The following is a 27,696-nucleotide window of genomic DNA, read 5'->3' on the forward strand; positions in this document are numbered from 1 at the left end:
AGGGTCTGCGTCACCCCTGGGAAGTCGAAGGGATACCCTGTGGCCTCAAGGAGCAACATTGTGTCGGGCAGGGCGAGTTTCAGGGAGCTCCTAAGTGAGGGCCTGCGTGTAGGTCTCATGTAGGGCTGAGCAGACTGCTAAGCAGGGGAATGGTGGAAGCTGGGAAGGTGGGTGGTGGCGCTGGGAGGTGGTGAGGAGGACAGAGGCAGAGGGAAATCAAAAGTGGAGGATGCGGGCATCGATCCCGCTACCTCTCGCATGCTAAGCGAGCGCTCTACCATCTGAGCTAATCCCCCAGCCCTGACACCACTGTGACAGAGCAATCCTAACAGCCATCTAGATGGCCACACACAACCAGTGTCCAAGTCAGGCCCAGGGGTGATCACGTGGCCGAGCGAGAACCAGACTCGGACCTGAAAGAAGGCTTGAGCAGGGAAGGCCAAAAGAACCTGAGGGCAGATGGAAGCGGGGACAGCCAGGGCAGGGGCCGCCCCTCCTAGGGCTCCTTCCCAGGAGACTGTGTGCGATGGCTGGCCGCCTGGCTGGCTGGCTCTTTGACGGAGGGACGGACGCGGCCCCAGCTGGGCTGGGTTGGCGAGGACTCTAGTCCCCAGGAGCTTCCTTCTGACACCAGGCAGGGGCTTCTTTCTGCGGGTCTGGTCCGGGCCGTTTCCCAAAGCCCGGAATAGGCATGAAGCACTTTAGGGCCGGTCTTCGCTGAGCAAACGGAGAGCGAGCTGCAGCGCTTGTGCGGAGGCGGGCGGCGGGCAAAGAACAGGGACTAAGTGGCGGGGAAGGAGAGGGGCAGGGACAGGCAAACAGTCCCACCTCTGCTCCCCGCGCCCCCGATCTCGGTGGGTTCAGGGACCCAGGCGCAGGTAATGAAGGGCTCAGCGTGGTCCTGAAAGGGACGCCACGGAGATGGAAGTCGGGCGGAGGAGCTGTGCTGGCCGCCGCCGCCGCCGCCGCCGCCGCTGCCGCCTGAGTTTGTTTCGACTTCCGTTAAACAAAGCAGCAAGGAGTTGCTTTCTGTTCGGTGGCTGAGCGGGTAAAGGCTTCTCCTGCCTATGTGCTCGGGGTGGGGCTGTCGCGTTCGAATCCTCCCGCCGCCTCCCCCAGACCCGGCTTGCGTCTCGCCCTGAAAGCAGTTAACCCAAACGGGATGCGGGATCCTTTCAGAGGCGAGTCTTTTTAGGTCTTTTGCTTTCGAACCCGTCGCCTTCAGGCTGCGGAAGCCCGAGCTCCCGGTTGTTCAGGTGATGGGGAGGGGGCTGCTGGCTGGCTGTGGGCGCATTTGCTCAGGGTGCCCTGCTGGTCGTGAGGGCGAAGGCTGGAGGTTGCACGACAGGCGGCTGGACCGAAGAGAGCGCAGAAGGAGAAACTGTCCGCTCCATCGCTCCATCTCTCCCTCCCTCTCCGAACTTGGATTCAGGCGGGGGAGGGAGGGTCTACTTCTCGTGGCGGGGCTCCCGCAGGGAATGAACCTCAGATCCTGCTGGCGAGGCAAGAGTAACTAAGTGTCCCAGTAGGCAAGAGAAAGCTAGCCCCGCGGATAGCCACGGGCTACTTGCGAGCTCTTCGAGGGGCTCCATCCCAGACCTTTCCCGTCGTCCACACCGTCTAAAATCCTTTGCAAGGAGAGCGATCGCGGAAGGGCGCACAGAAGGAAGGGCTCGGTGCCGATGACTGGCTGGGGGAGGGAGCATTAGGGATGGAGCTAGCTGAAGGGCCGTAGGAAGACTGCGTTTGCGTTCCGTCTAGGGTCTTTTGCTGCGGGACCCTGGAAAGGTAGGGAGCGGGAGTGTTTCTGGTTTTGGCTTTTTGATCCCACATTACCTCCTGGCACAGCGCAGCGTAGGGAGGGTCGGGTGGGGCGCAGCAGGCACCGGATCAGTGCTCGGTGCGCCTTGAAGCGTATCGAAATCGGCGCTCTTGCTTGTTTGCAGGCGAGGCTAGCTGTCCCGGAATGCCATCGTGGAGGCTGGTGGCGAGGTAGGGGCTGTAGCCAATGAGCAGAGGGTCACTTGGTATGTCGAGTGGTGAAGGAGAGGAGCAGCGGAGGAAAGGGGTGGAGGTGGGGAGCTTGGTGGAGGGACGACTGAGCAGGACGGTGCGGCTGGCGCGTTTCTGGGCGAGAGTCTGCTTTCTTGAGGAGGACCGGGAAAGGACCGGGAAAGCTGTGGTGAGGAGTGGTGAGAAGGGGAAAACAAGAAAAGGCCAGGTAACCTTTCTGTGTGCCCGGGACTGGCGAATCAGGAAAAGGGAAGTGTCAGGGAACATCTGGGCTATTTTTCGTCCTCCTTTTTTTCTTTCTTGCTTGAATGGAGGGAAAAGTAAAGTCTTGGCTCCGTGGCTTAGTTGGTTAAAGCGCCTGTCTAGTAAACAGGAGATCCTGGGTTCGAATCCCAGCGGGGCCTTTTTTTTTTCCCCCAGCTCCTGTGTCTCACCGATTTCCTAGGAGAACAGGAAAAGTAATATTCCTTTGAGGAAGGATGGGAGCTGGAGGAGACCTCAGCTGACTAGTCAGCTAGCTAGTATTTACTAAGTGCCAGGTGCCGTGAGAAAAGCAAAATATAGACCTTGCTCTCTTCCGAGTTGTGAAAGGTTTCCTGGAGAAGACGATCTAGAGTGAAGAAAGAAAAGTCTTTTTAGAACTGTGCAGGATAGCGGTAAGAGTGTTAGCTCAATGTGGCCAGTAGACGAAAAGAAATAATATGAGATAAGTCTGGAAGGGTATATTTGAGCCGGATTGGAGAAGGTCTCAAGACGCCAGTTTCTGGAGTCTATGACAAGTGAAGTGAGTGTTGCGGGACTTTCCGGATGTTTTTGGGTAAAGGATCAATCTCTTTTCCTCTTAACCTTTTCCCTCTCAAATAAGCAGTACAGCTAGTAGCCATAGGAAAGCACACAGAGACTTTTTTTAAAAAAAGGAAAAATAAAAAGTGGTAGAAATCTTAACAGCTAGAATGAGTAGTTGGGCCTGAATCTGACTGTTTCTTGACATCAAGGTTGGCAGAAAGAATATGTTTGGAAATGAAGGTAATTTAAATATAGAGATATTGATACTTTAAAAATTGTAAACTTAAAAAATGGATTGAACTTCTAAAGGAACTGGGAGTTCCTTATCAAATTGAAGATTTTCAAGAAGAGACTGGAAGTGTCCTTTGGGAATATAGATCGGACCAGACTTAACTGTGGGAAGGGATAGTGTTAGAACACACCAGGAATAAAGGAGTTTTCAAATTAAGCAAAGGCTTCAAGGTCATTTGAACAACATAAAAGCTAAGTATTTTTAAAGTATTCTTCAAGGTGTGAAAGTTAATTGATAGGTGTCAAGTAGAGCCTAGAGCAGGGGTAGGGAACCTGAGGCCTCCAGGCCTTTTAAGCCCTTGGATTCTGCTTTTTGATTGAGTCTAAATTTTACAGAACAAATCCTTTAATTAAGGGGATTTGTTCTGTGAAGTTTTGATTCAGTCAAAGGGCCACACTTGAGGACCTAAAGAGCCACAGGAGGCCTTGAGGCCACAGGTTCCCCACTCCTGGCCTAGGGTGGTAGAACCCTAGCACTGGAATAAATAAACTGTCTTCCTCTTTAAAAATCTTGTAACAAAAAAAAAAACAGGTTGGTTTTCTTTAGCTTTTCTTTCCGGCAAAGGAAGGGCTATGGGGGAAATACTACTTCAGGAAATGAATGACTTCTTGAAAAAGATATTAATGAAACTTTAAAAAAAAAAACTCTTCTCTCTTTTCCTTCTTAAATTAAGACTGTGTGGGGTATGAAGACCCTTACCAATAAATCAGAGACTCAGAGATATTAGCAAAAAGAATAGTTCATTTATTGGCTTTCTCGAGAAAGGGCTCCCTCAGAGCACCCAAAAGATGGCTCGGACAGAAGAGAGTGGAAGTGTGTTCAACTCAGCAGATTATATAAATCCTAACCGAAATTCCCCCTGCCCCCCCACCACCCTACACACCCACTGGCTCTTCTTCCCATTGCCTGGGCTTTGGAGCTCACAGTCTAATTGGGGAAACTTCTCCCCAGCACCAAGGACAAAAAGGGCATGGAACAGGGAATGGGTTGCTTCAACAACTAGGGAGGGGGCCTGAGGAGGGATAGGATCCAGGTGAACAGGATGTGGCTCTGTCACCTGATCTACTTGTGACACTCTGCTTTCTCATGGAGGCAGCTTCTGAGAAATGTAAGGAGGGGTCAGCTACACTGAGGGGGCTTCGCTATTTTAGCATTCTATTCAAGACTACCATTTTTGTGGTACCACATTGTAAAAGTCCAGGTGCTTTACAAAATCCATGCCTGATCCGTGCCTGTACTCCAACCATTAAACAGCATGTCTACCCTGATATTCCTTCACTCCCTAACATTAACCCAGCCTGTGAGAAGGCTATCAATGAGTGATAATCAACATTCTAGGAGTTCGAAAAGTTACTCCCTTGGAAAACAGCTGTCTAGGTTCCTGGACTAATGTTCTGTTGTTTTTTTAAGTCCTAAGAAGATGAGTTGTCATCCTCTCTCCCTGATGGGGTTGGGATCTGGGCCCCAGAGAGGAAAAACCCTAGACTTTCCTACTTGGCCAAATCTCTGGTGTTCACCTGCGGCTATAATCCCATCAACTGGCCTTTCTTTGTGGCTACACCCAAACTCCCCTCCATTGTCTTACCTCCCCATGGCCCCTGGCCATTTTCCACACTTAATCCTAGCTAGACTACATTGTCCAGGTCCCAAGAGTTCTGTTCACCCCAGTTTACTGGCCAATCCCATCCGGATCTCCTTAGGCCCCTCCTCCTGTCATCCCAAACTACTTGGCCACTCCTAGATCCCTCCTACAGGTTTTCTGTGTATAAGGTCCATCTTTTCTCATTAAGAGGCTTAGATTCTTATAATTTAGCCACTACTCACTCATGTTCAGACTCCTTAAGAGTCTACCCAATATGACAGTGTTCTAATAAACCTTGTCTTTGGCTGAAAGAAGGCTTGAGTTGAATTCTTTTAGGCAGGAACCAAGTGTTGTGATTTTGGGGTCCCAACACACCTGAACCTCTAAACTGCATCATCCCTGACCCCACTCATATTAGCTAGAAAATGCTGAATAGGAAAAGGTGAATCCATGGTGGATCAGGATGGAGGTATAACAGAGAACGGGCCAAAGTTCTGTCCTGGTAGCCCCATAAATGGCCACAGAACTAAAGGAAGGCTTCCAGAATGTTGGCAAAACACTCTGTGGGAGGACTGGTGGCAGAGTTTGGGCAAGAAGAACAGGCTAAGGATCGGTTTTCATTTTCTGTGATTGAGAATCCATCCATATTGATGAGGTCATGGATACATTAAAGTGCTGAAGAGAATAAGCAGAAAACTGTGCTCCATGAGCAGGCAATCATACCAAACTGGAGACAAGAAATAAAACCTAACCATAGTGGATCAGATGGGTAAGGACTGACCATTAGCTGGACACATTAGGATTTACTCCAAAAATGAGCCATTTTTTAGATTATCCACTTGATGGCAGCCCCAAATGGAACTTTAGAAACTTTTAGTGTTAGTCTAATTTCAAGCATTGCCTACAGCAGAAGTTTTGAGTGGCCCAGATGGGTTCTATTCTCTGTGCCATAGGTGGTAATATCACCTATATGTTTCCCTCAGGCAGAGGATGTGGGATCGTGAACTTCTGCCAAGAGGGTGCAGCAATCATTTGAGAGATGGGCACTAACTTCACAGTAGGCCATAGTGGTAATAAAATCTTAGGTGCCTATAACAATTGACCTGGTCCTTTACAAAATCCACAAAGGAGAAACTGTGGTTATACTGCAACCTGTGTATTAAAAAGATGTTGGCTTTGCCAATACAAGAAACATTGCTAAAACTCCTCTTTGTATCTCCAGCATTTAGCAGAGTGCCTGATGCATAGTGGCTGTATAATAAGTTCTTGTTGCTTTGTCTTGTCTCCTATTGCATGCAGAGCCCTGAGATAAGGATGAAGAGAACAACCAAATTCCATATCTTTTTTGTCTTTTTTTTTTAGGTGAAATTGCATCTACAGCCTCATGGAGCTGCTTCTCACTTAGCAGGCAATAAAACCAACGTGGATAAAAGCAGCACACAATATTCCATAGTAAATTCACTGAAGCTACAAAGGAAAGTTTGAAGCAAAGTTCTAGGGGGAGGACATTGCCAGTGATCATCAGGCAAGATTCCCTGGGACAGGGGTCCTTCTACTGGACTGGTGGGGGTTCAGGAAGTGAAGATAGGAAGATCAGAATGGAAGGCCTATATAGGAAAGAGTCTGAATGAAGGCACAGTGAATGCATCATTATCACCACAATAAAAATTCTAAATACAGGCTGCAGAACCTGACATCCAGCCAGGGACCTTCCCATGTTGATGCTATAGGATTGCTTCTTCTTCAACTTTCAGGCAGGATCTCAAGGTATGGCAGTGACATAACAGCCCAGAACCTGGAGTGATGAGTGTCTCAGGGATCTTCCCAATGCCTGTCAGTGAAGCTGCTCTAGTCTATCTACTCTATCAGTTTCTGGATTAACCTTATTGTCCTGGTGAGCAGCATGACTAGAGGAATGTAGGAAGGGAAAAGGGGAAGCCTATGTGCCATCAACTCTTGGGTTAACTGGAGAGTAAAAATCTGGTTGGGAACTCCAGAAAAGAAAAACCTGGAGGATATGAGCATCAATCCTGCATACTAAGAGTGCTCTGTATACAATCTGAGCTAATCCCCCAAAACCTACTGCAATCCTAGTAGGCTTCTGGATGGCCAAACTTACTAAATTCCTGGAGCCCTCCATTACATGGGAATTGATGTTTCAAAAGCAGGAAGGAACTTGACCCAAAATGAACAGGGTGGGTTCTGACAGAGTGACAAATATAATGAAAGGAGGGATTCAAATTTTTTAAGTATTTTTTTTACTTATCTCACTAAATATTTCCTAATTGCATGTTTGAGTTCCAAATTCTCTCCCTTCCTCCTGTTGCTCCCTAGCTCTTGAGAAGCAATTTGATGACAATTATCCATGTGAAATCATGCAAAACATATTTCCATATTAGCCATGTTGCAAAAGAAAACACGGATCAAAAAAAAAACCTGAGAAAAAATAAAGAAGGTTTTAAAAAGTACACTTCAATCTGTATTCAAAGTTCATCAGTTCTCTCTCTGGAGATGAATAACATGTTTCATCATAAGTACTTTGGAATTATCTTTGCTCATTGTCTATCTAGTAGCTAAGTCTTTCAAATTAATCATACTTACAACATTGGTGTTAACTACTTGATCCTACTTCTGCTCACTTGACTTTTCATGAGTTCATACAAGTCTTCCCAGGTTTTTCTGAGAGCATCCTGCTCGTCATTTCTTATAGTACAATAGTAGTCCATCACAATCATGTACCACAACTTGTTCAGCTGTTGGGCTGATGGGCATCCCCTTGATTTTCATTTCTTTGCCACCACAAAAAGAGCTCCCATTAATGTTTTTGCATAAATAAGTCCTCTTCCCTTTTCTGTAATTTCTTTGGGATATAGACCTAGTAGTGGGATTGCTGGGTTAAAAGGCACATATTACACAGTTGTATAGCCCTTTGGGCATAGTTCCAAATTGTTTTTCAGGATTACTGAACTAATTCGCAACTCCACCAACAGTTTTTTAGTGTCCCAATTTTTCCACATCCCCTGAAGAATTTGCTATTTTTCTTTCCTGTCATGTTAACCAATCTGATAGGTGTAAGGTGGTGTCTCAGCATTGTTTTAATTTGCATTTCTTTAATCAGTAATGATTTAGACTAATTTTTTCATGGAACTATTGATAGCATTGATTTCTTCTTCTGAAAACTGCCTTTTCATATCCTTTCATTATTTAATAATTGGGGAATTACTCGTTTTTTGCATAAATTTGGCTCAGTTCCCCTTATATTTGAGAAATGGGAGAAACTTGCTATAAAATTTCCTCCAGTTCCCTGTCTTCATTCTAATTTTGGCTGCATTAGTTTTGCTTACACAAAAGCTTTTTTACTTCATGTAATCAAAATTATCCATCATACTTCCTGTGACCCCCTCTGTCTCATGTTTGGTCAGGAACTTGTCATCTATCCTTTTCTCTATCGGACAGGTACATTTTTCCATACTCCCCCAGTTTGCTTTATGTCTAAATCATGTACCTATTTTGACCTCATCTCAATAGATGGTTTGAAATGATGGTCTATAACTAGTTTCTGCCAAACTGCTTTCCAGTTTTCCCAGAAATTTTTTGTCAAATAGTGAGTTCTTCCCCCAAAACTTAGATCTTTGAGCTTATCAGACACTAGATTACTATAGTCATTTACTACTGTTATTGTGTACCTAATTTATTCCACTGATCCACCACTCTATTTCTTAGCCAGTACCAGACTATTTTGATGATTACTAATTTGTAATATGGTTTGAAATCTAGTATTGCTAAGCCATTTTCCTTCACATTTTTTAAAGGGACAAATTTTTTTAAATTTTTTAATTATTTATTTTTAGTTTTCAACATTCACTTCCATCAGCTTTTGAGTTTTCAATTTTCTCTCTTTCCTATCCCCCTCACCAAGTCAGCTCATAATCTGATATAGGCTCTACTTATATATTCATGTTAAGCATATTTTCACATTAGTCACGATGTATAGAAGAATTAAAGCTAATGGGAGGAACTATGAGAAAGAAGAAATAAAACAAAACAACAAAAGAAAAGGAGAGAAAATAGTATGCTTCCATCTGCATTCAGACTCCATGGTTCTTTTTCTGGATGTGGATAGCATTTTCCATCATGAGTCTTTTGGAGTTGTCTTAGTTGCTGAGAAGAGCTAAGTCTATCAAAGTCAGTCACTGCATAATGTGGCTGTTACTGTGTACAGTGTTCTCCTGATTCTGCTCATTCCACTAGCATCAGTTCGTATAAGTCTTTCCAGGTTTTTCCTTCACATATTTTTTAATCTATTCCCTTGATATTCTTGACCTTTTGTTCTTCCAGATGAATTTTGCTATTTTTTAAGCTCTATAAAATAATTCTCTGATAGTTTGATTGGTATGACACTGAATAAGTAAAAATTGTGATTTTTATTATATTGGCTCAGCCTATCCATGAACAATAAATGTGACTCCAATTGTTTAGCTCTGTCTCTATTTGTGTGAAAAATATTTTATAATTTTGTTTATATATCCTTGGGTTTCTTTAGGCAGGCAAAGTCCCAAGTATTTTATCTGGTCTGCAGTTATTTTAAATGGAATTTCTCTTTCTATCTCTTCCTGCTAGGTTTTGTTGGTGGTATATAGAAATGCTGATGAGGTGTGTGAGTTTATTTTATATTCTGCAACTTTACTAAAGTTGTTTTAAATAGTTCTTAGTTGATTCTCTACAGTTCTCTAAGAATGCCATCATATTATCTGCAAAGAGTAATAGTTTTACTATTTTTACTATTTTACTATTTACTATTTACTCTACATTACCTATTTTTACTCCATCAATTTCTTTTTCTTCTTTTATTGCTATAGCTAGCATTCCTAGTACAATATTGAACAATAATGGTGATAATGGAAATTCTTGTTTCACCTCTGATCTTACTGGGAATGCTTCAAGTTTCTCCTTATGGATAATACTTGCTTTTGGTTTTAGATAGGTACTACTTGCATTTTAAGAAAGGCTCCATTGAGATTCAACTTTAAGGAAGGTAAGTGAATGCAATAAAAATATAGAGGTTGCAAGAGTAAGGGCCTTACCTGATAGGCTCCTTCCCAGGCAACTAATGGATCACTGGAAGAGGCAGCACCCAGTGTGTTTTGCAAGGCAATCTGTTCCGAGGGCATTTCCTTTCAAAGATAATTACTAAAATTGCCTTATTAATAAGGAAGAAAGTATGACCTGATCAAGGCATGTGGCATGGTTGAGATAGACCTTATAGGAGCCAGGGAGTCTTATCTATCCCAACCACTCCCTTTACCTTTATTTTATAGATGAAGAAAATGAGTCCCAGAGACCTTCAATGATTAGTACCAACTTACACAAGGACAAAGTGTAAAAGCCATGATTCAAATTGCTTTAACTCAAGTTTTTACATTACCTTACCCCCTCTTCAGAAGTTCCAGCAGGAAATTTCTGTGACAGTCACTTAGTGGGGAAGGAAAAGATGGGCATTCCCCTGAATGGATGTTATCATGATCCCAAGACCTCCAAAGATGATAGCCCAGTAAGTCCAATGCAAAAGAGATCACTACTGAGGTCTACTGAACTAAATCCACCCTTCCCCATACTCCCCAAATCTTAATTTTATCAAAGGTCCAAAAGAGTAAAAGGACTATAGGGTCTACTCTGTCACCCTATTACCTGTCCGGTGAAGAATAAATTCCTGTTCTTTTATTTTATGTGCTACACAATCAGATTCTATCATAACTTTTTAGACCCACCCCACAATACAGTACCTCATGTCTTGTCATACATAGGTTGGGAAAATAAAATCAGGTTTCCAAGCAAAAGATGATAGATCTATTGTTAGACAGTAGTGTGCCTGAAAAAGTTCTTCAAATTTTGGTGGACCACATGGCCAATATGAGTCAGTGGTGTGACAGAAGAACCAAAATACTTAAAGGGATATTAGGTTGCCTTAAGAGAGATGCTGCTTCCAGGAATAAGCAGATATTTAGTCCTTGTGTACTTTGCCCTAGTCAGAATATATCTGCTAAATCATGTTCACTTCTGAAAACTACAGTTAAAAAGGGTATGAACGAACTGGAAAGTCTTCAAAGAAGGCCACAAGGTTGTTGAAGGGTCTTAAGTCTACCTCACAGGAGAACCACTTGAAGAAAATGAGGATATTTAGCTTAGGAAGGAGAAATATCATGGGGCACCAGATGGATTTCTTCAAGTATCTGAAGGACTGCTAGGCTTGTTTTATTTTGCCCCAAACAACAGAAATAGGAGCAACAGTAGAATTTGCAGAGCGCAAATTTAAGCTTGATTTCTGAAAAACTTCCTAATAATTAGAGCTATAAATAGGTGTAGTAGGTGAAATGGGCTTCCTTTGAGATCAGTTCCCCTAACACCCATTGAATGAACATTTATTAAATAAGTTAGAGAGTCCTTTTGGTTGAGCGGTGATCTAGATGACTTCTGGATCCCTTACAACTTGAAAATTCCATGGTTTTGTATTCTTTTTGTATCTGGGCAGCACTTTTAAAAAGTACATTAGAGGATCAGGTGGTGCGCAGAAAAAGAAAAACAGGGCAGAAAAAGCACTCCAGAAGGTGCCAAATGCTGATGGAAGGATAAAAGGAACTCTGAGAATTTATGCTTGGGAAGAGTTTATTTAGGCTGTGATAACTTTTTCAAGGTGAAATAAGGATTCGATTCATTCCACTTAGTTGCCACCTGATTTGGCGGGAGATGTTAAATTAGAAAGATAGGGCATTTATATGGATTGCAGGTGAATTCCCCGTGCTAGGAGTTTGCATTTATTCCAAGAAGAAACATTCCAAGGAAAGAGCGCATCAATCAACTCTCTGAGCCTTTAAAGGCTCAGATGTTGGTGATTCGCGCTCAGGAGTCCTGGGCGCCGCATATCTCCAGTTATCTGAAGTAACAGAAGGAAAAGATTCAGTACAGGGGCGCCTAAACCGGGAACTGAGTAGCCTTGGAAAGAGAGGGGCACTCTGAGTAAGAAGACAGGAAGAAGACAGAGGAGGAAGAGACAACATCAGGACACACACACACACACACACACACAATTTTAAGTCCACAACTGGGCAGAGGAACGATGCTGCACTTATCAAAATAATTGTTGGGATTTAGGTGAAGGAAAAAAATTCCTCTCTTCACTCTTTCACTTAGTTAGGCGTTAGTTAATTCAAGGATCTTCGGGGTGGCACGTGAGCTTTTCCTTTTTTAGAGATGTCTAGCCAGTTCCTTCCTAATTCTGATTTTTCCCGAAAGGTTGAAAGAAGTGGCCGCGGGGAAGATGTTGGGTCCAGTGTTTTGTCATATTGTACTTTCTAGTAAACCAAAAGTCCCCAATGGAGATGCCGGGAATCGAACCCGGGGCCTAACACATGCAAAGCGTGCGCTCTACCACTGAGCTACAACCCCTCCTGCTTTTAACTTTTATTCTTCCCCATCAATTTGGTATTTATCTTTATTTTTTTTCTCTTGCTCTTGTCATTGACCTAGGTAAGAGTGATATTCTTCGAAAATTCTGAAAGTACGATGAAGGAACACATAAGGTAACTGCCGGAATTAAAACAAGAACACAATTTTCCATTGCTTTTTCTCCCTCTGAGTTTCGAGTTTTTAAAATGGAAACACACACACGAACCACACAAAATTTTAACTTCACTTAGGAGAAACTGAAGGGTTTGAGCAAAAGAAACTTTGTTTTTGTCGATTTCGCGTCAGATTCTTCGTGACACCATTTGGGGTTTTCTTGGCAAACGCTTTGCGATTTCCTACTCCAGCTCATCTTACAGACGAGGAAATTGAAGTAAACAGAGTTAATTGACTTGCCTAGGGTCACACAGTTGATAAGTGTCTAAGGATGACTTTGAACTCAGGTCCTCCTGACTCTTGAGCCTGCACTCTATCCAGTGCTCGAAAAAATCTGAAACTCAACACTATATGATTCTAAAACTCAAGCTTGACTCAGAAGAGACCAGAAAATGAGAGAGAGAGAGAGAGAGAGAGAGAGAGAGAGAGAGAGAGAGAGAGAGAGAGAGAGAGAGAGAGAGAGAGAGAGAGAGAGAGAGAGAGAGAGAGAGAGAGAGAGAGTCGAGGTTGAAAGATTGGTTAGTTTTGCTTCACTGCTTTTCCCCTTTTTAAATTCTTTGTTACAAGGGATGGCTCACCAGAGAGGAGACAAAAGGAATATTTCGGAAAAGAAAGAAAGGTAAAAACAAAGATAGCAAGAAAACTTCGAATTTAAAAAGGAAACTTTGTCCCGGCAGCAGAGCAAGAACAGTCAGGCTATGGAAAGATCTCTTAGGAAGTTGCAGAACCTGTGAGGGATTATGGAGAGAGGAGAATCAATGGTCTGCCATCTGGTACCACTATTTACCAAGTCTCCCACAAAAGTTTCCACGTCCATAGCCTTCAATTTTCGTCTTTGTTCAACTCTTAGCAGCTCTGAACTCTGTTCACCATCTTCTCCTCTGTCTGCGTCACCACATTTTCCTAGCACTTCTCTGTTTTTTCGTGGTTCCTCCTGAGCCCCTTAATGCCCTGATCTGCCTTCTCGGCCTCCTCTTATTCTCTCCCTGGCTAACAGTGGAACTAGGCAGACGGAAAGAGGAACTGAGGAGTTCTTACTGGGTGTGGGAGGGGCGATGATATAGGCCTTCAATTTGTTCTTAAATCGGGGGCGGGGGGGACTTCCCTATGGAGACTTCTCGGTAAGTTGACCTCTTGGGTTTGGAGAGCAGAAGTCAGGGCTGGAAAGTGATCTGAGTGAGGGCCATTGGCATGATGGAGTGGAGAGGTGGGGAAAGACGTAGGAAAGAACCCGAAGAGGCAGAGGACAAGAAAGGCTGGTTAGTAAAAACACTTTGGTAATTATGAATCCTCTTTGCAGAGTCCAAGAGGAAGCGAAACTTCAGGAGACTAAAAAGGACCTGGGAAAAAGGATGGAGCCAGTGACCCTTTGGCTTAACAAGCAGTCGAGGGCACTAATGGTTTAGCTACAAAAATTGCTCTTTTTGGTCGTGTTACAGCAGACCCAAGCCTAGGTGGGGAAAGTGTGTATCTTGTCTCCAAGATCAAGCGGGCATGGGTCCTCTGGGCACCCAGACAAGACTGTACTGATTAAACCGAGCTTTGTAATTTTGGATAAATTCAAACTCAAAGAAGAAGTCGAAAAAGAATCGAAGTTTCCCCTCCCAGAACGCGAAACTAGAAGAAAAAATTGCCAGCCTGACTTCCTCTTTGCATCCCACTCCACCGCCTAGCCCTTAATGGCTGGCCTCTGGAAGGATATGCTCTGGGTTGTCCCCAACCGGGAGAGCTCCCTGCCAGCTTAAAGGGGGTTTTGGGCTGGCAAGTTTTTAGTTAGGCAGCTTGGTAAGTAGAGTCGGCGTAGCTTCGCGCATTCTAGAGTCCCAGGAGAAACGATGTGTCTGTCCTCTGAGTCCTACTTCGGAATCTTCTTTGGCTTGACTTTGTTCCATGTGCATATTGACATTTTGCTCCCTCTTTGAAGTTTTCTGGAAGAGAACTCACAGTCACTAAATTTTCACTTTGCTTCAAAAAGAATTTTTTTTTTCGTCTCGAGCCTCAATTCGACCCAAATCATGACGCCGTCATGTCTCTGTGGCGCAATCGGTTAGCGCGTTCGGCTGTTAACCGAAAGGTTAGTGGTTCAAGCCCACTCAGGGACGTCTTAAGATTTTTTTTTTCCTGCAGATTACTTTTTCCCTTGTCTTTCTCCTTTGTTTCTCCTTTTCTGGAAATATCATTTATGGTCTCCACCACTAGACCTCACTATAATGAACTCTTGAATAAGGAAACTCCTTTTCTTCTAATGCAAGTAAACAATATGTCATTATGAATGAATAAAATGAATGAAAGGGCATTTGTTAGGAGTTTACTTTAAATTAAAAGAGACATTCTTTGCTCTAAACGAGTTTTTATTGTATTAAGGAAGACGACACATCTAGGAAATTGGTGACCAGGGAGGGGTGATTTGTTTTCGGGATTGGTTGGGAGAATTTGGGGCTGTGGGTTAGAGGAACAAACCACACCCCAGGCTATAGGTACATGGTGAGATGGCCCAGGTGGATGTCAATATGAGATTGTAGCCCATATGACCCTGTTGTCTAGAAGCAGCCAGTAGACATCCCGGGCTAAGGGGATTCGTTTGTACCCAGTCTCCAGTCACCTGGATTAGACCCAAAAGCAAAAGATTGTCCTCAGGAACCGGGTTCTGGCTTTTGGAAGATGGGGCATGGAGGTCTAGAACTCAGGTTACCTAGATCCCTGAAGGGATAATAATGACTCCCAAGATCTGCATCATTATCCAATAATACACATAGTTCCTCTGTTTGGAGGTCCCTGGAACCTTAAACTCAATTTGTCTAAACCTGAGAACATTATTTACCGTACCACCACTCTCCAGAAACTGTTCTGATGTCTTCCTTATTCTGTCTGAGTGACCTACTTAACCAGGCTCTTCATGCGCCTAAAGGATACAGTAGACAAGAAAGACTTGAAGGGAACCATACCAAAGACAGACCCTTGGAACCACACACAATAAGCAGTAGAGAAAGGTATGAGGAGTTCCTTGAGAGAAAGAGAACTAGAAGAGTGGGACTGTTGTCTCTGAAGCACAGCTATTCATATATGTCACTTGTGGCAGCCTCCTTTTAGAAAGAACATTGTCATGAGGAAGCATGGGCAATTTAATTAGCCTCTCACCGTCTCAAGCAACTGATGATCTACCATCAGTAGGGTTTCAACATCTGGGAGTTGAGTACGTTTCAGGGCAGAAAATGCTCAGCACAAGTAGAGAAAAGTACCTTCAAGGACACTTGAAATGACAGATGCATGTCATTGTGTGTGGATCACTTTCAGTAAGCTGGAAATATTTAGCTTGGTGAATAGAGGATTTAGGGATACGTAATTTCCAGGGAAATGGGTAGGGTAGTCACAAAAAGCACAGGCAACTAACCTGGAGATGCCGGGGATCGAACCCGGGACCTCATACATGCGAAGCAAGCGCTCTACCACTGAGCTACATCCCCAAGCATAAGAACGAGAGCTGAACGAGAGTCTCAGATGTGCTTTATGTGGTGCTCTCCAAGGATAGATTTTGTATTTTTATCTTCCTGGTAGTAGAACCTGGACCCACAGTTAGAGAGGTGACTCAGAGAAGTGACAGACTGTTGCTGTGGGCAGAGGATTACGGCGGAAGAAGAGGTGGGTTGGATCGTTATAACGGCCTCTCCCAGCCATCTGCAGATGTCCAGTTTCATTCATTTTTGTTAAAAAGCCTGGTTACAATAGAATGTCAGAAATAAAGAAACCCAAAAAAAGAACACGAAACGGAGGGACCCCGTTGACATTCACTAGCAGAGGAAGAAAAGTCATTGTTTTGGTCGGGAATTGAACGCGCACAGTGGTTCATAATTAAACGCTGCATATTGTCACCAACAAAATTAATACTTCCATTCACAGCTCAGAGGAGAAAGTTGAAGTAAAGAATTAGTGTGCTCACTTCCCTCCCCTCCCCCCAACACTCCTTTCACTCTGAGCTTTTCCTTTTAAGTTCCAGCACCCAGACCTTGGTTTTTATTCTCCAGAGGACCTAGAATGACCCCTTTGACACCCTACAAGCCTTTGTGCTAGGTGTAGAATTGTGGCAGGCCTAGCCGGCAGGAAAACCTATTTTCAAGAACTGCCTCTGTCATATACTAGCTGTGTGACCATGGAAAAGACACTTATCCTTTTCTCAGTACTCTTTGCATCTCTACCCTCTCATCTCCAATAGCTTTCTAAGACCGCAAATTATATGAGTTGCTGATTTGCATCAATGGGGAGCTGGAGCTCCCTTCTTCTGTAAGATCACAAGTCTGGACTACCTCAGCTCAAAAAAAAAATCATTGCAAAAGGAACACAAAATGAGATGATTTTGTTTTCTGAATCAGCTATTAAGAACTACTCTCTTCCTAGCTTCCTCCCTGGGGAAGGGGAAAAGTGCTTGGGAGAAATTGACAGTACTCAACTCTTCAGACTTTTTTCCTCACAGGCCAGCAGATTCTGCCCACTACACTCTGCTCTGCCAGACCACCTAGTAGACTCAATCTGCCCTAGGGAACTAGAGGTCAAAGCAGTCTGGTAAATTCTTATCTCTTAGGATCGTTTTGAATGAAGCCCTCAAAGCTCTATGTCCCATCAAGTCCATTAGGAATAGATCCTTTCTTAGAGGTGTATGAGTGGGAGTATCAGTCACGCCAACCCACTTAAAATGTCTACCCAAAGCACACAACACATCCACTGAATCAATGGACCAAGCAAAAATATTTCAACTAAGTGTTACAGGGGAATCATATTTAGAATGGTTGAGGAAAATCAGTCATATGCTTTGGGGCTCGTAGAAAACCAGCAAGCTCGTTAACATTTGAGAATTGCAACGTCTGGCCAGCCAGTAGTGTAAAAAGTTCCAGCTTCTGAGAGGAAGTTGCTTAAGGGATGAGGAGTAGAGCTCCTCTGTTTTCCTACAACCACCACAGGATGACCTTGTAGACTTCAAAGGGTCAGAGGATTTGGACTCATTTCCCAGCAGCATCCCAAATAATGGTTACTGGTAGCAGTGTTTGCACCTGGAGCCAAGGATAAACTAGACACACAGAGGGAAAGCAGCTTCAGAACTCTAGAAAGAGCCCAGAAGAAAGTTATACAATACCTAAGGGGGACATCTTGAAGACTATTAAAAAGAACTTCCAGGAGCTATAAGATACCTCCTTTGCCACATGGGCTCCAAGACTGAACCCACTTTCTCTTGGACTCTGTACGTATTTTTGGTAGAATGTATTGCAGGTTTTGGGATAGAGGATGAGTGCAAATGAACCAATTGTTCCTATTATACCACCTTAATAAATGTCCTTTACTAAAAGCTAGCAAAGCCTGGCTAATTTATATCAAGTGATAATCTAAAAGGAAACACATGGATTGGGGCTCAGGAGCTATCATAATAGGGGAAAACCCCACCCTTTTCAGATTGCCCCTGGGAACTTGAGGGAAACAAGTAGTTTAAGCCTTTTGAGGGCTTAACTTGCCAGTGAGAGTGGAGATTGAAATAGTAGTCTGGAAGCTCATAATGGGTGGCAATAGATTGACAGTAGAATGTCTTCTCTATTAAATCTCTTTTCCTGTGGCTACAGGCCAGCTTCCCTAGATACCCAGGGGAAAAAGCCAGCCATAGTTACTAAGCTAAATTTGATTGCCTAAAGAAATACTTTTTTATCTTCCCTTAATGACTGTCCATGGAGATCGAGTACCCTTTCCAGGAAAAGCTCCTGCATGTCCTATCTCAAGAATAGATTAGATGATTGTTTTTGTCATTAGAATCAGCGTTGATAGAGACCTTACAGGTCGTCTACTTCAACGTGCCAGATCAGAGCTATCTCTATAACATTCCTTAAAAGTGTTTAGCCTCCCCTAGAAGGCTGCTGCTAAGGGAGAATAGACTGCCTCCAGAGGAGGCCAATTTCACTTTGGGGATAACTCCATTTTAAGGAAATTTTTCCCTAAAAGGAGAAATCTTAATTTTTTAAAACTTCCATTTATTACCCTTACTTTTGCCTTCTGGAGCCAAGAGGAACAAGTCTAATCTCTCTCCCAGTACTTAAAGACAATTATCATGAGCTTCTTAAGTCTTCTTTACTACAGGTTATGCTTTTTTGGGGGAGGGAGGTAGGCAAAACTAGCGAGTTACATTTTTTTCTTGACTTACATTTGTTTGTTTTTATTTATTTTATTTTTAATATACAGAATAAATCAAGCATTTCCATAACATGGTACAATAAAAAAGATGATTGCCCATGAAACTGCAAATCTACTATGCACAAATTGCTATCCCTTTCAAATATACAACAAAATTATCACGTAAATTTCTTTTTTTAACCTTTTTTTCTTCCCTATCCTTCCACCTTAGAGATGGCTACCATTAGATACAAATATGTATGTATATATGTACATATGTGTATATGTGTGTGTATATACATATATAAAATTATACTATACATCTATTTATCAGTCCTTCCTCCAGATGTAGATAGTGCCTTTCTTCAAATGTTAATTTGGCTATGCTTTTAAATCCTTTCACCATCCTGCTTATCTTCTCTTGATTCTCCCAAATTTATCAATGTTCTTCTTAAAATAAGAATAATTTACAAGTCTGGCTTTTATATTCTTACAAGTATTTCTTTTAAAAAAAAAACACATTCAAATACCCCTACCAGTTCTCAAGGTAATTAAAAAGTCTTTCATAAGAACATAGAAGGATTTAAAAGCCTCCATATTACAGAAAAAAATAGACTATTGGAAAATTGCAGGATTTTCCCATCTGAGAATTCTGATCTTAATCAAAAGGATCATGTTGATTTTTTTTCTAGAACTTCCCAAAATGGGATAAAAACATTTTCCCCCCCTTAGACAAAAGATGAGCCCAATGACAGTTTCTGTCCAGTGAAGGGTTTGATATGGTTGCACAGTGGGGCATATGGTTTTCCACATTCTGCCCATGCTCAGAAAGACCCTTTTACAGAGGTGGAGCCAAAGGGCACTAAAGAAAAAATCACATTTGGTGTTAGGAGGAGGAGAGTATCTGGAAAAGACTGTCAGTGTCCACATTCCAAAGTTGGGGAGCCAGACAGGGAGAAATTAAAATTCCTGAGCCTTTGTATCCTGCTGGAGCATAGCAGAATCATTTCACCTTATACAAACAAATCCTCCTGGAGATTTTGCTAGGGAATACATAAGCAAGATCATGAACAGTGTGTATGAATTCAATATTTGCCAAGAATGGTAACTCAGACTTAGCATATAATCAACTACCTCTGTAGCTTTAGAAATATGTTACTGTTAACAGGAAGGAAGGCCTATAATAAGCATTTCTCATAATTAGCTAAGGATGAAATAAACGTACTGACCTTGGGATATGACTGTTATCTCATGGTGGGCAGCACCCACAAAACAGTTGGCAAGAATTATTTTGAGTGTGACTTGGAAAGAAGATAATATCTTATAGTTGTTACAGTTTGAGTTCAGGGGTAGAAACATAGCCTACTTAGGCTTTTTTTTCCCTCCCACAAGTTATAAAGAGAAAAAAAATTGTTGAACTTTTAGGATTATATATATGTGTGCATATAACTTCTGGTTGTGCTATATCTTCTCAGTATATATCCTTTTCTAACAGTAATTGATGATAATTGGTTGAATGACATTGAGGAATCAATAACTGAATCAAATGATGACATTGGGAAGGTATTAATTGGCACTGGAAATTGATGTTGAGGAGAACATGCCAAAATGAGGAGAAGGGTTCAAGCTGATAAGTAGAAAAAAACCCAGCAGAATCCCTTAAGACTACCCCCAGAACCTTGATAGAAGATATAGCTGTCCTTGCTCTGTGGGCTCTGATTTATCAATGCGAGTATAAGTTGGAATCAGTACCCTTAGAGCCTGCATGAACTACACAATAATGTAAAAGGAAATTATGAAGAAAAAAAGAGAAAGAAGGACCAGCTTTGTCAGATTTGGAATTATTCTATGAAGTGATTATTGCCCAAATTATTTCATGCTGTCTAAAAGGTAAAATAGAACAGCACAGAATAGGCAATCCAGAATTTAAATCAAAGTTATATGTTAAACTAGAGGTTTACAAAAAAGTAGATTGCAAAGCAATTAGAGAGGCAATCATTATTCAATATGGCAGCCAGAAGGGCTAATATAAATTTAGACTAAATTAAGAGCATAGGATTATTAAGTAGGAAGATGATGATTCCACTGGATTCTGCCTTAGTCAGATAGGATACGGAATACTATGTTCATTCCTGGCCTCCACATTTTAGAAAAGAATACATTGAAAATCTGGAAAGCATGCAGAGTAGGACAACCAAGATGGTAATCAGTCAACAAGGATTTTAAGTGCTTACTATATGCTAGGCTCCATGCTATAACTTAGAATACAAAGAAAAGGAAAAAAAGAAAAACAGTTCCTGTCAGCCACAAGCTCATATTCAAGTGGGAGAGGCACCATATAAATAACTACGTGCAGTGTGGGGTGTTCAGAGAGGACTAGCACCTCTGGCGTGAGGGCTTGCCAAACCCTTTCCAGGGCTATTCATCCACCTTTAGTGTCCACTTGTCATAGAGCTCTCACTTGTGGCTCCAAGAAGCTATAGCATTGCACAATGGCCACATCCTGGCAAAACCATCTCAGTAGATGAACTAAACCTGGTTAAAAGTAACAAACAGTCATCAAACTCATTAGTGAGTTGGAGGATGTCTACTCCAAGCATGTGAAGACTTTCCCTGGCAGAAGAGGTAGATAAGAACAATGTGTTCCAATGGTGAGGATGGCAGCTGAAGCAGACACTGTGGAGTGCTCAGAGCTTGGTCAGACATTAAAGATGCCAAGGATTTCCACTACGTCCTGGCCATTGACAGTCATCTTGACTTTTATCTTGTCACTGGTCTTTAATGACTCAGAAGAAAGAGTCAGTGTTGGGGAATGGCTGCACAAGTTGTGGAATATGAATGCAGTGGAATACTATTGTGATATAAGAAATGATGAGAGGCAAATTTCAGAAAAATCTGGAAAGATTTGTGCAAACTGATGCAAAGTGAATAAGCAGAACCAGAAAAAAACATTGTACACAGTAACAGCAACATTGTGTGACAATTGACTATGAATGACTTAGTTCTTTTCAGCAAAAAAATGATACAAGAAAATTACAAAGAATTTATGATGGAAAATGCTATCTACATCCAAAGAAAGAACTGACGGACTCACAATGCAGATCAAAGCATACTATTTTCACTTTATTTTTTCATGTTTTTTTCTTTTCATCTTCTTTCTTCTTCCACAACTGTGACTAATATGGAAATATGTTTTATGTGATTACATGATATGATTTACATGATTACATACATGTAACCTATATCAAACTGCTTACCATTTTAGGAAGAGGAGAGGGGAAGGAGGAAGGGAGAAAAATTTGAAAATCAAAATCTTGTAAAATGAATGCTAAAAATTGTCTTTACATATAATTGGAAAAAATTAAAAATATGAAAAAGAAAGAGTGAGGTTGATGACTTTGTGCAACTCTGATTCACTTAAATCCAATTCACCCTTAAGTCAAGATATCTCCCTGTGATGTCGCTGGTCCTCTTTGAAAATGAAGGATGAACAACAAATAACTAGGTATATACAAAACGTAGACAGAGTAGATGGAAGGTAATCTTACAGAGGAAGCTACTATTAGCTTGAAAGGCGTGGAAGGCTTCATGCAGAAAGTAGGCTTTGAGGTTTCTGGAAGTAGGGAAGGGAAACTAAGTGGCAGAGGTGGAGGAACAAAGTATTTTAGGACTATAAGATAATGGAGTGTCATTTGTGGGGAAAGGCAAATAGTCCAGTATAGCTAGATTATATGATTACGTGGATAAGAGTAAAGTGAACGACTAGAAATGTAGGAAGGGGACAGACTGTGAAGAGCTTTATTTTTCAAATGATTCATTATTTAAATATTTTGTTTTTACATGACCTAAATTTCTTCTAGTATCTCTCCTTCTGCACCCTTCCCAAAGAGCTATCCCATAGAAAAAAGAATACATTTTCACAGGTGTATTATGCCACAGAGGTGATCATTGATAAAAGGAAAAGTTATTGCATACATCAGAATATTTATAGCACCACTGTGTGGTAGCAAAGAACTGGAAACAAAGCAGATGCCCAGTGACTGAGGAATGGATAAACAAATTGTGGCACATGAATATAATAGCATATTACATTAATACTGAAACCTAGAAAACATTTACATAATCTGATACAGAGTGATGATAGCAGAGCCAAAAAAAAAACCACCAATACATAAAATGACTGCATCAGTGTAATGGAAGGAACAACTCCATAAACTAATAGAAAATGAATGCTACAAAATTATTTTAAAAACAAACAAACAAATAATCATAGACCCAAAGAAGAGTAATGGGAAGACACCTTTCCCTACTCCTGTGCAGAGGTGGGAGGTCCATGTTTGTGGAACATTGCATGTATTTTCAGATTGTTGCAATCAACATTTAAATCCACAAATCTGATGCAGTAGATGAAAACATAAGCCCACTTATTCATATCACTTGATCATAACCATTATATCAATAGAATATTAGATTCTTATAGGCTGGTACTATTTCATTTTTTGTCACTATATCCCCAAAGCCTAAGACAGTGCTTAGGACACAGTACATACTTAATAAATACTTATATTGGCAGAGTCAAGATGGCAGGTTAGGGGCAGATGTCCAGCTGAACTATCCCAATATTCCACCCCCCACCCAAATAACTTTAAAATAATATTTCAAATCAAATTTTGGAGAAGCATAACCGACAAAAGTTCAAGATGAGACATTTTTCCACCTAAAAAAACTTAGGAAGTCAGCAGGAGAAGTCTCTGCCACCCAAGTGGAGGTTTGTCTGGAGCCCACGCTTGCTGCAGAGGCAACAGTGGCCACAGCAGTAGTACCTTTGAGATCTCTCAGCTAAGAGACAGTGAGGAGAGCTGGACAACTTTTCAGAAAGAAATTATAGGGCACCCTTTACTGGCACTGGGTGCAGCTGGCACTGATTGGCAACTCTATTGCCCATATGCAGTTCTGGGTTATAGTTACAGGATAGAGAGGAGTCCTGGTGGTTGTTCACAGGAGAGCAAGGGCCTTGGACACAGTTCCAAAGTGCTTACAATTGCAGGGTCCAAGAGCCCTTCCTGGGAGGGGGCACAGACCAGGAGAGCAGTGATCACACCTCTCCCAGGATCACACTACTTTGGAAGCATCAAAAATGCAGACTCCCAGAACTACTTCTAAAAATAGTAGCACAAAAAAAAAAAAGCAAGATGCTTTAGACAATGCCTCCTACTTTCCAGGTGAGCAGAGCCTAACATTAATATAAAATTCAAAGTCAAGAAATAGGCTAGAAAAATAAGCAAACAATAACAAAAACAAAAGAATTTGACCATAAAAAGCTACTATGTTGGCAGGGAAGACCAAAACATAAATTCAGAAGGAGATAATAATGTGAAAACAGCTACAAAAAAGCCTCAAAGAAAATTGCTAATTGTATACAAATTCAACAAGAATTCTTGGAAGAGTCAAAGAAAGAAATAAGAGTAGTAGAGAAAAAACTGGGAAAAGAAATGAGAGTGATGCAAGAAAATTATGAAAAGAGAATTAACAGCTTGGTAAAAGAGGCACAAAAAAGTACTGAAGAAAATAACACCTTAAAAAATGGAATTGGCCAAATGGTAAGAGAGGTCCAAAAATGCACTGAAGAAAAAAATTCCTTAAAAATTAGAATTGGACAATGATTCAAGCCAATGATGAAAAATGCTATCCATCCCCAAAGAAAGAACTGGAGGTGTCTGAATGAAGATTGAGACGTACTTTTAAATTTATTTTTCTTGAGTTTTTTTTACAATAGGTTTTCTTTCACAACATGATTATTATAGAAATGTTTTGCATGACTACACATGCCTAACCTGTACTGAATTGCTTGCCTTCTCAATGAGGGAAGAGTGAAGAAGAAGAAAGGGAGAAAATTTGGAACTCAAAGTTTTAAAAACAAATGTTAGAATTGTTTTTACATGTAATTGGGAGAAAATAAAACACTAAATAATTTTTTAGAAAATATAATTGAAAAATATTGACCAAAATTAATTAATTAATTAAAAATTAGAACTGGGCAAGTGGAAGCTGATGACTCCATGAGACATTAAGAAAAAATAAAACAAAGTCAAAAGAACAAAAAATAGAAGAAAATATGAACTATCTCAAAGGAAAAACAACTGACCTGGAAAATAGATGCAGAAGAGGCAATTTAAGAATTATTGGACTATGTGAAAGCCATGATCAAGAAAAGAGCCTAGATGTCATCTTTTAAGCAATTATCAAAGAAAATACCTTTATATCTTAGACCCAGGAGGAAAAATAGAAACAGAATCATAAATAGTTTAACTTTTAGGTTTCCCTTATGATTTTTTTTTATGCTTACCTTTTTATATTTCTCTTAAGTTTTCCATTTCAATGTCACATTTTCTATTCAGTTCTGGTCTTTTCATTAGGAATGCTTGGAAATCCTCTATTTCATTGACTGTTAATTTTCCTCCTGAATGATTATTATCATTTTTCTGGCAGGGTATTCTTGGTTATAACCCCAGCTTCTTCACTTTGAAAAATATCATATTCCAAGCCCTCCACTCCTTAACACAAAAACCACTAAATCTTGTGTGATTCTAACTATGGTTCCACACTATTTGAATTTTTTTTTCTGGCTTCTTGAAGTATTTTCTCTTTAACCTGGGAGCTTTGGAATAAGAGAAAGAAATGAGGATGACAAAAGAGAGGATGAAGTAAGAGAAGCAGTGATTATAAGCAAACTAGATGAGAGAAAGAGAAGGAGAGACAGAGAGACAGAGAGAGAGGGGGGAGAGAGAGAAGAAAATGGGATGAAGAGAAATATACAGTTAGTAATCATAACTGTGAATGTGAATGACATGAGCTTACCTGTAAAATGAGACTGGATAGCAGAACAGATCAAAAGCTAGAATTCATTTATTTGTTATTTGTGAGACAGATTTGAAATAGAAAGACACACACAAAGTTAAAATAAAGGGCTGGAGCAGAATCTAATATGCTTCAGCTGAAGTAAAAAAGGCAGGGGTAGTCATCATGATCACACTCAAAGCAAAAGCAAAAACAGACCTAAGTAAAAGAGATAATCAGGGAAACTACATTAGGCTACAAGGTATCATAGACGATGTAAGACCAAAAAATTTTTACAGCAAGTTTCCTTGATGAAGACCTCATTTCTCAAGTGTGTACTTAGTATAGAACAGAGTAAAATTTATAAAAAAAAAAAAAGAGCCATTCTTCAATTGATAAAAGGTCACAGGACAGAAATATACAGTTTTCAGAAGAAGAAATCAAAGCTATCTATAACCATATGAAAAAATGCTCTAAATCACAATTGATTAGAGAAATGCAAATCAAAATAACTCTAAGGTACCATCTCACACCTATCAGAAATGATAAATGCTGGAGGGGATGATAGAAAAGTAGACTACTGGTGAAATAATGAACCGATCTAATCATTCTGGAGAACGATTTGGAACTATATTCACAGGGCTATGAAATTGTGCATATCCTTTGATGCAGCAATACCATTACTAGGTTTGCACCCCAAGGAGACCAAAGGAAAAGGAAAAGGACCTATATGTACAAAAATATCTATAGCAGCTATTTCTGTGCTGTCAAAGAATTAGAAATTGAGGGTATGCTCATCGTTTTGGAAATGGCTGACAAGTTATGGCATATGATTGTGATGGAGTACTATTGTGCTTTAGGAAATGATGAGGGAGGCGGTTTCAGAAAAACATGGCAAGAACTATACAAATTGAAGCAAAAGTGAAGTAAAAAAAACTTGGAGATAATCATTGTTCACAGTAGCAGCAATGTTGTAATGATGATTGGCTGTCAAAAGTGTGGCTACTCTGATTAGTAGAACAATGATTCAAGACAATTTTAAAGGACTTATTGTGAAAAGGAGAAAACTGATGAACTCTGAGTGCAAACTGAAGTATAATTCTTTAACTTTCTTTATATTTATTGCTTTTTTTGAAAAATGCAAATATGGAAATAAGTTTTGCATATTTTAAATGTGTAATAGTTATCATATTGCTTGCCTTCTCAGTGGGTTTGACAGAGAATGGGAGAAAGGGAGAGAATTTGAAACTCAAAATTTAAAAATAAAAGAATGTTTAAAATAAATAATAAAATGTTTTTTAAAAAATACTTGTACTTCATGAAGAAAGATGTTTCCTACTCATCAGTCTCCTTAGTGCTCCCTTTACTTCATTGCTCCTTAAACTGTAGCTCAGTGGGTTGAACATAGGAATCATTACACTGTAGAAAATAGACATCATTTTATTCTCATCTATGGAGTAACTAACTTAGGCATCACATAAGTTAAAGTAAGGGTCCCATAGAACAGAGTGACTGCTGTGAGGTGGGAGGTGCAGGTTGAGAAAGCTTTGGATTTCCCCTCTATAGAGTTTATCTTCAAGACAGAGAAGAGAGTGTATACATAAGAGATTATGATAATTAACACTGTGATCATAATTACTGACCCAGCAGAGATAGCAGGAAGAATTTCAGCAAAATTATGTTCAGAGTAGGAAAGCTTCAAAAGTGGTGAATAATCACAAAAAAAGTGATTGATCTCATTGGGTCCACAGAAGGATTGATTCAATAAGCAACCGGTAAAGATCCAAGCATTCACACAACCACCCAAGTAGGAGGTGATGAGTAATAGAATACAGACCTTAGCAGACACGTTGATGGAGTAGAGTAGGGGGTAACAGATGGCCACATATCAATCATAGGCCATCACATCTAGCAGGAAGCATTCAGTTGTCCCAAAGGTGCCTCCACAGAACATTTGGGCCATACACCCTTGCAGAGGAATTAAGGTTAGGTCCTCAAGAAAGTTTAAGAGCATGAGAGGTGTGACAAATGAGGAAATTTCAGTATCCACAAGAGCTAAGTGACTGAGGAAAAGGTACATTGAAGTGTGAAGTTGGGAGCTATTTCTGATCAATATGATTATACTAAGGTTACCAACTAATGTGACTGTGTAGACCCCTAAGAATATCACAAAGAGGATGACACAAAGGGTTGGATCATCTGTTAACCCCAAAAGAATGAATTCAGTCACAGCAGTGCAGTTATTGCCAGACATCTGTCTTGGGAAAAGTGCCTATTAGAAAGAAGAAAAGGAAATTAAAATAGAATACAGGATTAAGATTTGGATATATCTATTGATATATTCAGGAAACATTCAGTGACCACTTCCTACATGCCCACTGTATGATCTTATTTCAGTACTTTGCTCCTATGCACCATGACAGGT

At 41.0% G+C, this 27,696-nt stretch overlaps 5 non-coding genes and 1 pseudogene across 5 annotated transcripts; 2 read left to right on the top strand and 4 right to left on the bottom strand.

Moving 5' to 3' along the window:
- Nucleotides 1-223: 223 nt before the first annotated feature.
- Nucleotides 224-296, bottom strand: TRNAA-AGC (transfer RNA alanine (anticodon AGC)). The gene has a single exon. It is a non-coding gene; the product is annotated as a tRNA-Ala (tRNA).
- Nucleotides 297-2,343: 2,047 nt separating this feature from the next.
- Nucleotides 2,344-2,417, top strand: TRNAT-AGU (transfer RNA threonine (anticodon AGU)). Its single transcript has one exon. It is a non-coding gene; the product is annotated as a tRNA-Thr (tRNA).
- A 9,627-nt stretch (nucleotides 2,418-12,044) lies between these two features.
- Nucleotides 12,045-12,116, bottom strand: TRNAA-UGC (transfer RNA alanine (anticodon UGC)). The gene has a single exon. It is a non-coding gene; the product is annotated as a tRNA-Ala (tRNA).
- Nucleotides 12,117-14,318: 2,202 nt separating this feature from the next.
- TRNAN-GUU (transfer RNA asparagine (anticodon GUU)) lies at nucleotides 14,319-14,392 on the top strand. The gene has a single exon. It is a non-coding gene; the product is annotated as a tRNA-Asn (tRNA).
- A 1,290-nt stretch (nucleotides 14,393-15,682) lies between these two features.
- TRNAA-CGC (transfer RNA alanine (anticodon CGC)) lies at nucleotides 15,683-15,754 on the bottom strand. The gene has a single exon. It is a non-coding gene; the product is annotated as a tRNA-Ala (tRNA).
- A 10,833-nt stretch (nucleotides 15,755-26,587) lies between these two features.
- LOC110221096 (olfactory receptor 5p57-like) lies at nucleotides 26,588-27,525 on the bottom strand (annotated as a pseudogene).
- Nucleotides 27,526-27,696: the final 171 nt, after the last annotated feature.

This window comes from Phascolarctos cinereus, unplaced genomic scaffold (assembly GCF_003287225.1).
Source record: "Phascolarctos cinereus isolate Bilbo 61053 unplaced genomic scaffold, phaCin_HiC Scaffold_9;HRSCAF=440, whole genome shotgun sequence".
NCBI classification, from domain to species: domain Eukaryota; kingdom Metazoa; phylum Chordata; class Mammalia; order Diprotodontia; family Phascolarctidae; genus Phascolarctos; species Phascolarctos cinereus.